Raw genomic sequence first — 12,071 nt, forward strand, 5'->3', positions numbered from 1 at the left:
TTCATCATAGCATGATCAAATTCTCCTCTCAGCCCCAATCTCCTGTCGTATCCCTATATGCCCTGAGCAATCAAGAATCTATCAACCTCTGCCTTAAATATACACAAAGCCCTCCTCAACTGCTTGTGGCAAAGAATTCCACAGATTCACTACTTTCAGCCTAAAGAAATTCCTCATCTCCGTTCCAAAAAGACGCCTTGCTATTCTGAGGCTGTACTCTGGTCTTAGACTCTCCCGCCATAGGAAACATCCTCTCCACATCCACTCCATCAAGGCCTATCACCTTTTGGTTTCAATGAGATCACCCTTCATTCTTCTGAATTCTAGTGAATACAGGACCAGAGCCATGACAAGCCATATAATCCTGGCATTATTTTCATGAACCTCATTTGAACCCTCTCCAGTTTCAGGACATCCTTTCTAAGATAAATGTCCCAAAACTGCTCACAATACTACTTGTAACCTTTCACCTTCTTGCTTATTAAGACTCTACTTCGGCTATAAACAAAATCCAAAGACCCTGTTCTGACCCTAGGGAAGAGCATTCCAAAGACTTACAACCCAAGGTCACTAAAAATAAATCACCTTGAAGCCTTAAATGGAAACTTCATTATTTTTCAACAGTGATGACTAGTTCCAGATTCCCTCATAAGAGGAAACATCCTCTCCACTTCCATCCTGTCAGGAATTCTCAAAATCTAATGTGCTTCCGTTGCAGCAGACCTGGTTAATTTAGGTAAAAAGTTGTGACATAGACACTGTACTCTCTCACACAGCACAGAAGTAGCCCCTCTGGCCCAGCATGTCAGTGCTTAAACATCACCCATTTAGTCAAATCCTATAAACCCAGGTTTTATTCTCCCCACATCCCCATCTAATTCCCTCCCTCCCCCCAGATTCTATCACTCACCTACAATTTACAGTTGTCGGTTAGCCTACCAACTTACATCTTTGGGGGGGGAGGGAGAAATCCAAAACCCATGCAACCACATGGGGAATGAGAGATTCTGCACAGATAGCAGTGGAAGTTGCGACTAAACCTGGGTCTCTGGAGTTCAGATACTGATCTGCGGGGGATTTCCAGCCCTCTCATTTCAGACTCCAACAATACATTCCATTCATTTGATCGTAATTCAATTATACAAGGATACGGCCAAACAAGACACCATTACCACAGGGTTAAGGAGCGAGAACACATTTCCAACAGTCACACAAGAACACGTTCACGGAATAAGAGAGCCCCAGCGCCCTCCCCCGCAACCCTACACTTGACACCCAGTCCTCGCACATACAAGTCAACAAACCCATATAGAATGACCCAGGATTTGCATGTATAGTCCAGAGCCCCCTCCCCTCAGCCCACCAATATCTGTCGACCTGCCCCAACACCCGCTAGGCAACGCCATGGTTTTGAGGCCCAGTCCTCACCTATACAAGCACATATAGAACATACATAAAAATACGATGCAGAATATGCACGTATATAGTTCAGACCTCCCAGTCCACCAAGATCTCTCGACCAGGCCCGATGCCCACTAGGTGATACCGCAGCTTAGAGACTCAGTCCTCGCATATGGAGGCATATATTGAATATTAGTAAAAACACACCAGGCAAATACATAGTTGTACAAACATATCTCAAATTTCTGGTATAGTTTCTTTCTCTTTTATTCTAATTTTCATCTCCTTCAGACAGATGAGCTGTGATTATCAAGCCTTCACCAGCCCCTTTCAGCTGACACCAACACTCATTGGTGTTTCATTTAGCCTCTCTTAGTCTTCACTGTTACCACAGACCTACCCTTTGTTCCCTTCACCCCATGCCCACTTCTCTGCAATTGCATCAAAAGCACATTAGTCCATAACTTAACAGTAGCATGATATACAGAACTGTGCAAAAGTCTTAGGCACCCTAGAGTTTTTATATGGTTTCAGAGGGTACAGCTTCCACGGAGCCCTAATTATCGAGGCTGTGTGGGATTACCTGGGGAGATAGAAGCAAGCGAGACAGCCAAAGTCTGCCAAAGAACTGTGGCAGGTTCTCCAAGATGCTTGGAACAACCAATTAATTTTCTTATAAATCTGCGTGACAGTGTACTTCACAGAATTGATGCAGTTTTAAAGGCAAAGGGCAGTCACACCAAATATTGATTTTTTTTTACTGTTTACTGCTCTTTATAGTAATTTTATGATATTTAGAAACTTTTAATTTCGTTATATTTGAAAGCTCTTCACTTTATAGATCTTTTTACATGTGCCTGAGACTTGCACAGTGCTGTAAGTATTCATTTATATTGAGCAAACAGATGAGATGGGTATTGAGGGCTTTGTCTGGGTCTGGTTGGATGGGACAAGGCGGAAGATCAGATTGGCCCAGATGAGATGGGTATTGAGGGCTTTGTCTGGGTCTGGTTGGATGGGACAAGGCGGAAGATCAGATTGGCCCAGATGAGATGGGTATTGAGGGCTTTGTCTGGGTCTGGTTGGATGGGACAAGGCAGAAAAACAGATTGGCCCGGATGAGATGGGTATTGAGGGCTTTGTCTGGGTCTGGTTGGATGGGACAAGGCAGAAGATCAGATTGGCCCGGATGAGATGGGTATTGAGGGCTTTGTCTGGGTCTGGTTGGATGGGACAAGGCGGAAGATCAGATTGGCCCGGATGAGATGGGTATTGAGGGCTTTGTCTGGGTCTGGTTGGATGGGACAAGGCAGAAAAACAGATTGGCCCAGATGAGATGGGTGTGAAGAGCCTGTTTCTGTGTTGCAATGCTCTATAAATAATTCCAGGGATTTAAGCACAGATTCCAACCTATTGTGTAACGGGGTGAGACACTTCAATTGTGATCCTTTTCCATGCAGCCTTTGTAACTGCTTTTGCCTTTCCCTCGATACAGACTCCTAGATCTGAGACTATGCCACCGCGCAACACTCAGCTCGGTACAGCATCCTACTCTGGAGATCTGGGCAGCGTGTCTTTCACCGCCTTGAGGGTTTTCCAGCAGTCATCGATATTTGCCTCATTGTATATCCCAGGCAGTGTATGCCTGTATGTCCTGTGTTATCTATCCAACAGTTCAAAATTCAAAGTAAATTTATTATCAGATATGTATGTGTCACCAAGTACTAATCTGAGATTCATCTTCTTTTGGGCATTCCAGTGGAATAGGGGTTCCCAACCTTTTCCATGCCATGAACCGATACCATTAAGCAAGGGATCCGTGGACCACTTGCAGTAAACAAATAAATACAACAGAATCAATGAAAAACAACATATAAACAAAGACTGACAAACAACCAATGTGCAAACGACAAAATGTGCAAATACAATAATAATAATAGTAAATGAATAATACTTAGAACATGAGTTGTAGAATCCTGTGAATGAGTCCATAGGTTGTTGTATCAGCTCAGTGTTGATGTGAATGAAGTTGTCCACACTGGTTCAGGAACCTGATGGTTGAAGGGTAATAACTTCCTGAACCTGGTGGTGTGGGAGCTAAGGCTCCTGCACCTCCTTCCCAATGGCAGCAATGAGAAGAGAGCATGGTCTGGATGGTGGGGGTCTTTGAAGATGGAAGCTGCCTTCTTGTGGAACCTTATAGATGTGAATGATGGTGAGGGATTTCCCTATGATAGATTAGGTTCTATCAATCACTTTTTGTAGGCTTTTCCATACCAGGCTGTGACTCAGCTTGTCAGGATACTCTTTACTATACATCTATAGAAGTTTGTCAGAGTTTTGGATGATATGCTGAATCTATCAAAGTTCAAGTTTCAGTTCCTGACAAATTTCAATATATATCCTACATCTTTTCCAGATCTTCCTGGCAAAAATATATTCCAGAAGGAGATGAGCAGTTCACTTCCTCTATGGCCATTGCAGGAGCAGCTTTGCAGTATGGCCAGTATTCTGGCCATACGTGAAAGGTAAGGTCACAAAGGTTTGACATGCCTCTAAATATCTGAGATCTTGATACTTGGCTGCAAGTTCTGGTGGTAAGGCATTCTGTCAAGTGACTTGGCAGTCTGCTCAGGAAATCGCACAACAGGATCTGGGCGGTTCCTTGGGTATCTGCAGGTGCAGCATATGGTTACGGCAAATAGTATGTTGGCACTTAAGGTAAGAGGATTTGAGTACAAAAGCAGGAATTTCTTACTGCAATTGCACCGAGCCTTGCTGAGGCCGCAGCTTGAGAATTATGCATGCTATTGGTCTCTACAATCATACCCTCAGTTCTAATCAACAAGCTCCAAAACCTGCAAATGAATTCTTGACTTCTTCACTGGGAGATCACAGTCAATGCAGATCCGAAATAACATCTCCTTCTCACTGACAATCAACACCAATGCACCCCAAGGATGCACGCTTAGCCCACTGCTCTACTCTGTCTACACCACAACTTGTGTGGCTAGGCACAGCTCAAATGGCATCTATAAATCTGATGACAACACCACTATTGTTTGGTAGGATTTCAGATGGTGCTGAGGAGGCATACAGGAGCAAGGTAGATCAGCTGGTTGAGTGGTGTTGCAAAAGCAACTTCTCACTCAGTGTCAGTAAGAACATGGAACTGATTGTGGACTTCAAGAAGGGCAAGTCCAGGGAACACGCACCAGTCCTCGTCAAGGGATCAGCAGTTCCAAGTTTCTGGGTGTCAACATCTCTGAAGATGTATTATAGGTCCAACAAAGGCAGCACAACAGCGGCTATATTTCATTGGAGTTTGATGAGACTGCGTTCTAGCCTCTGCAGAGGCACAGTTTATTTCATAAGCAGTTCACTTTGTATGAATATCTCTTCCTGTTCATAAGCTGTTTCTTTCTATCATTTCCTGTGTAGAGTAATTCGGATTCAATTTGAAGCACGCGGAGGAAAAGCATCAATCTCCATCTTCTCTTTATTTGCCCTTGAAACAGCAATATCTGTGAGTATTAAGTTTTTGAAATATTCCAAGCATATAGTCGATCCAATTTGAACGAAGTTATATTTCTCATTTATTACAATTAAGACGTTGCACCACGAGATTACTCATTTACAGGGCAATTATGGAGTACAGTATTGAATGTGTGTATTGCCTTGGTTAACACCAATTGGAATAATCAGCAGTATTAGTATAACTCAGGTGTGCCACAACTCTGTATTTAGCTTTCCGCAGTTTCACAAGTAAGATCTCATTAAAAACCCTGAAAGAAGCTTCTATCTGAGGTGATTTTTCATAAGATGTTTATCTCACTGCATAGCTTTTTACAGTAGGGTGAGGGCAGTGGAGTGAAAAGATAACTTCTTCAAAGGCATCGCCCACATACTGGAGACATGGAGACCTTACATGACAACGCCGGCTTCCGCTGACTAATGGAAATTGCCAAGACCTGGAAGTGAGGATCAGACTGTGGCACATTGATCACATCTTCTTGATGCTCGAATGAATCCATGATTAGCATAGCTGCAGCACAAGACCACACCACCGCCGAAGCAGCAAAAATGACAGTGACTTATGCTAAACACGAAGTTGAGATCCAAATGGAGGAAGTTCGCATAGACATGCCGAGAGCACACACAGAGGTTATATTAATAGAACATAGAATAATACAGCACATTACAGGCCCTTCGGCCCACAATGTTGTGCTGACCCTCAAACCCTGCCTCCCATATAACTCCCCACCTTAAATTCCTCCATATACCTGTCTAGTAGTCTTAAAGTTCAGTAGTGTATCTGCCTCCACCAATGACTCAGGCAGTGTATTCCACGCACCAACCACTCTGAGTAAAAAGCCTTCCTCTAATATCCCCCTTGAACTTCCCACCCCTTACATTAAAGCCATGTCCTCTTGTATTGAGCAGTGGTGCCCTGGGGAAGAGGCGCTGGCTTCAAGTGTGCTCAAGGAAGAGCGTGAAGCTGAGGTTGCCTCAGAGGCAAAGGTATATAAAGCAGCTGTTGACTAACCAGAATCAGTCATGCTTTGCTGTCACAGCAGCCAATGCATCATGCTAAAGAACATGTCCAAATGCATTTTGTCTATAAATAGGACAAGGAGCTGTCCACACCACGCAGCCAACATGCCTTTCACAGTCAAAGTCTACAGCAGCAAAGACCTACTACACCCCCTTCTGCAGTTCCATCACAGCAAAGATATCAGTCAAGAGTTGCTGCTGATACCAGCCACATCTGCACATAGACTGAACTTCCATCCATCCCAGGACACACATTTGGCAAACCAGTTTCCACAATGCCTTCATTTAGGAGCCCCACTTACATTAGATTTGGTTTGGTATCTCACTCAGAGACCTAGTCACAGGACTAAAAGTGTTCCAACAACCAGTCTGCCAGTTATCTGTCCTGAAGGTCAAGCTTTTGCAATGCTGTGGAAGGATAAAGTCTCAAACCCAGTGAAGAGGTAGGCCTCCGTAAGTGGCTTGATGGGGAGTCACTGCAACATGCAAGCACATTCAGGACAGTTCACATTAATAATCCTACTACGGGTTTACAAATGCTGTGACAGAGACTGGACAAATGCTATGGCACCTTGTGCCCAATGACTGGACCTGGGTTGGGTCATAGTGAGTGAAATCTGCCTCAATGGTGCTCATCAGCCCTCTGTCAGGATGTTTAAGACTAATGTCCTGGAAAATGGGTGCCCAAGTCATTTGAGACCATGTCAAGGTAGAATCCATATGGTAGAGATTGTAGGTAAGCAAACCAAATGCCCTGACATACTGTACTTACCTCTGCTCAGCCAGATTTAGGCAAGCTGGTCTTCTGTCACTCAGAAGATGATTAATTTTTCTGTTAATATATAACTGGTGCACTGATAATGGGTTTGGAGGTGGAGGTACATTCTGTGTGAGAGATATGGGAACTCTGGGAGACTTCCAATCTTGCTAATAACTACATCTGCATGAAGTTCTCAGAGATGCAGCTCCTTAGAGACCGTATTAAGGAACTGGAGCTACAGCAGGATGACCTCCAGCTCATACGGGCAATTGAGATGATAGGGAGGAGTCAGAGAGAGGTAGTCACCCCTAAGCTGCAGGAGGCAGCTACCTGCATAACTATCAGGAAAGAGAAAGGTAATAGGCAAACAGTGTAGAGTATCCCTGTGGCTGTTCCCCTCAATAATGTGGACACTGTTGGAGAAGACATAGTGACAAGAGCGGAAAGCCAATTTTGTGAATGTGAAAGTGACACCCGGATGGTATGTTGCTTCCCTGGATTCAGGGTCGGGGATGTCTGAGATCGGGTCCACTTCATTCTAGAGCTGGAGGGTGAACAGCCAGAAATCATGGTACATATTGGTACCAACGACATAGCTAGAAGGGAGGAGGTCCAGAAAAGAGCATATTGGGAGTTAGGCGGAAAAATGAAAAGAGGGACCTCCAGGGTAGTAATCTCTGGATCAGTGCCTATGCCATGTGCCAGTGAAAGTAAAAATAGGATTATATGGCAGATGAATGCATGGCTGAAAAATTGGTGCAGGGTTTCAGATTTCTGGATCATTGGGATTTCTTCTGGGGAAGGCATGATCTGTACAAAAAGGACGTTACACCTGACCCCGGGGTGGGGGGGGGGGAGCAATATCCATATAGGCACATTTGCCAGAGCTGCTGGGGAGATTTTAAACTAATTTGGCAGCGGATGGGAACCAGTGGGATAGGGCTGAGGATGGGGCAGTTGGTATACAACTAGATGCAGTGTGTAGTAAGACTGTGAGGAAGGACAGGCAGATGATAGGGCAAAATTGCAATCAGTGGAGTTGACAATAGACAATAGGTGCAGGAGTAGGCCATTCAGCCGTTCGAGCCAGCACCGCCATTCACTGTGATCATGGCTGATCATCCACAATCAGTACCCTTTTCCTGCCTTCTCCCCATATCCCTTGACTCCGCTATCTTTAAGAGCTCCACCTAACTCTTCCTTGAAAGAATCCAGAGAATTGGCCTCCACTGCCTTCTGAGGCAGAGCATTCGACAGAACCACAACCCGCTGTGTGAAAAAGTTTTTCCTCAACTCTGTCTAAATGGTCTACCCCTTATTCTCAAACTGTGGCCTCTGGTTCTGGACTCCCTCAACATCGGGAACATGTTTCCTGCCTCTAGTGTGTCCAATCCCTTAGTAATCTTATGTTTCAATCAGATCCCCTCTCATCCTTCTAAAAGTTGAAGTGTAACGGGGGGGCCAAAATCAAAAAGGGTGACGAATACAGGACTGAAGGTGTTATATTTGAATGCATGCAGTATACAGAATAAGGTAGATTATCTTCTAGTGTAGTTAGAAATTTTGTAGGTATGATATGTTGGACATTTGAGTTGTGGCTGAAAAATCATAGTTGGGAGCTTAACAGCCAAGGATACACATTACATCGAAAGACCAGGCAGGTAAGCAGAAGGAGAGGGGGTTGGGGTGGCCAATATGTACCAGGTGAAATCAATTCCTTAGGCAGAGGTGACACAGGATCAGAATCCTTGTAGGTAGAGTTAAGAAACTGAAGGATTAGAAAGACCCTGATGGGAGTTAGAAAACAAACCTCTGAACAATAGCCAGGATGTGGGCTACAAATTTCAATGGGAGATATAAAAAGGGCAATCATGGGGAATTCCAATATGTATGTGGATTGGGAAAATCAGGTTGGTGCTGGATCCCAAGAGGGAATTTGTAGAATGCCTAGGAGGTAGCATTCTAGTGCAGCTTGTGGCTGAGTCCACTAGGGGAAAAGTAATTCTAGATTTGTGTAAACAACAGGAATTCTGCAGATGCTGGAAATTCAAGCAACACACATCAAAGTTGCTGGTGAACGCAGCATCTCTAGGAAGAGGTACAGTCGACTGTACCTCTTCCTAGAGATGCTGCCTGGCCTGCTGCATTCACCAGCAACTTTGATCTAGATTTGTGTTATGTGATGACTCAGATTTGATTAGGGAGCTTAAGGTAAAGGAACTCTTAGCAGAAAGTGATATTAAGTTAGGATGTGATTATCCAGGCAGTGGGAAAATCATTCCTCTTGTGCTTCTTGATCTGGTCACTTGAGATTCAGTGTCACACAACCCTGCTACTTTGATCTGGCCCACACCTTCATTAACCTGGTCCAACACTTGCCCATATTGGATCTGCATATGAGGGCTGGGGGTTGTGGAATTTAGCATCATGAAGTATGTGGGGCTACTTTACTCTGGCCCATGCCTTTCATTAACCTGGTCCAACAGCACTTGGCTTAATTAACCAGGTGTGCACTGGGACACATCATCAGTAACGTAACCTGGGGTCTTCAGGTGTTTCACGTCTTTATAATCATTAGTATTCGGGTTAGGTTGTGATAATATGGGCAGTGGGGAAAAAATGTCCCTCTGATGTAATTCATTGATCTCGTACTCGAGATGCCATATCACTCACCCTGCCACCTTGTTTTTTGGCCCACATCTTCATTATCCAGTCCCCATACTTGCCTTCATTGGCATCTTGCTCCTTGATAATTCCAGTTTAATTATTAGGTCTAGTGTTGATATTTGGGAGTATTGTTCTATTTTCTGGCCTAGATTTTCAGGCTTCGTTTAGGCTATTTGGGGAATACATCTGCAGCATTTCATCTTCTCTCTGCTCTTTTTCTTTTAAGGTTTGACCAGTTTATGTTAGTTTCCAGGTTCAAGCATACACCCAAACATAAACAGAGCCATATTGTATATGCTATCCAATGCAATGAGAACTGCACAGATCTGTGTATCGGTGAGACAAAACAACCACTTCACAGAGCCCAACATAGAAGGGCTAACACCTCAGGCCAAGACCAAGTTGTATACCTATACCTAAAGGAGAATGGATACTCCTTTGATTATAACAATGTGCACATTTTGGACAGGGAAGACAGGTGGGTTGAAAGAGGGGTTAAAGCCATCTTTGTCAAACTGGAAAACCCATCCCTGAACAGAGGGGGTGGGGTCTGACAATGCAATCTGAACATCTCCACCCCGGCATTACAACAATTCACAGCTCCATTCATGCAGAGTTAAGACTAATGACCCTCTTATTACCTCTACAACTCTTGGCGACCCTCATGTGATCACTATACCTTTAAACAACTCAGAGTTTATAAGCCGCAAAATTACCCACCATGGATCAGAACTGAAGAAGCCTCTCAGATGAGTGGCAAAATGTCTTCTAGACGACAGCAAGTCCAGTTGTCTTAATTTACTACTGCTTGTTATAGGTTGAGTTATTTTTCACTGGAACGTACGAGGCTGAGTTGTAACTTAAGAAGTTTATAGATTTATGGGAAGTTTAGCTAGAACGGATAGCCTTTTACCTGGGCAGGTGAGCCGAGAACAAGGTGGCACTGGTTTAAGGTGAGGATAGAAATTTAAAGATCTAAGGGGTAAGCATTTCTATGAAGGGGTGGTGAATATCTAGAATGAGCTGCCAGAGAGGTAGTAGAGGTGTTTAAAAGATGCTTTCTTATCCCAAAAGCACTTTTCTATAGCAAATCAGAAGTGTATAGCACAGAAGCAGCCTATTAGCACTGGTCCCAATTGCCTGCATTAGTCTTTTTTAAAAAAAATTAATATTTCTGCATTTTGTTGCTTTTTAACCTTATTAGCAATGATAAGAGTTCAGTTCTGCTTAGAACTACCAATCTCACCAAGAGCACTGCATTTAGTAACATGAAATATTCAAGCTTTGAAGAATAGGTCAAATCCCTGTAAATATGGCTGGTTAAACCTGAGGTTTTCAGATTGGCACAGGATTCAATGAGCCAATGTATACTGGCAGCATATTAGGACAATCAGAATGTAAGAGATGGAGACACTTACAAACTTGTAAAGTATAAATATAAACTCAATCTCAGGAGGTTAGAGCACAATGAATTCATTTGCAAGCATAGACAATTTAAAGTAGTGGTCACCAACCTTTTTAAGCCCAAGATCCCCTACCTCGGCCTTACTGAAAGGCACAATCGACCTACTAAATCGTTTAGAGAAATAACTGCTCAGATTGTACTTCCAACTTGAGGCCTTTTATTTGGGCTAATTATATTTTAATTACATAAAATGCTTTTGTCAAACTTTAAAATTAATTCAACCAAGAAAACACTGTAACTAGCATATCAAACAGGCCATAGCGGCATCGAGCTCATCCTATAACGCCTTGAATAAACGGTGCTGAAGTGCTTTTGCTCGAATCAAGTTTATCAGTTTGACCACCAGTGTCATTACATGAGAAAAGTTCACTACCTTCCCAGGCAAGGCCTGCTGATGAATCACACAGTGATAATCCAGGAAGCTGGGAAAATCAGGGTCATTACAGCACAGTGCTATAAAACCAACGTGCACACCGCGCATTGCTAGGGCCCCATCAGTAGTAATTGCCACCAGTTTGTGAGTGGGGATGTCATTTTCATGGACATTTTTAAAAAACTCATTGTAAGTATCCTCACCTCTCGTTCTCTTCTTTAAGTGCAAAAGAGTGAGGAAGTTCTCCTTTGTTGTAAAATCCTGGAAAGCCATTCTGATAAATACAACAAACTGAGCTGTTTGCATTACATCCAGGGATTCACCAAACTGTCATGAAAAATATTTACAGAGTGACAAGTCCTTTAACACTTGTCAATCCATGTCCTCTGGGCCTTCAACCCCGATTTCAGCTCCTCAACTTTCCTGGTATTGGTAAACTGTTACTGAGACACTAGTATAAGTTTCAGGGGTACGCAAGCTAATGACACCACTGTTTTTGTTTCCCGTTTCTTTATATTTGGGGAATGTTGGAATTTAAAGGGGGAGAAGTGTTATAATGTGAGCATCATAAAGATAAGTTAATACCAGTCAGGATCATGGCAAAGCTGTTTGTAAAGAGAGATTGTTTCCGGGGTTGCAGGGTTTTCCTTCCAGTCTTTTCTGCCCGTTGCTCATTAGTGAAAACCTCTGTATGCAAATATCGTTTTACCGTCCGAGATAAAGTTGTTCTTTTTGGGCATGAAGTTGTCGAGTGGTCCTTTTTCACAGTAGAAGTTACTACATATGTGCATCAAAAGGTTTATCAGGCATAATGTATTTGTGTATTAATTTTTCATTTTTTTCAGGATTAC

Source organism: Mobula hypostoma, chromosome 19, assembly GCF_963921235.1.
Source record: "Mobula hypostoma chromosome 19, sMobHyp1.1, whole genome shotgun sequence".
Taxonomy (NCBI): domain Eukaryota; kingdom Metazoa; phylum Chordata; class Chondrichthyes; order Myliobatiformes; family Myliobatidae; genus Mobula; species Mobula hypostoma.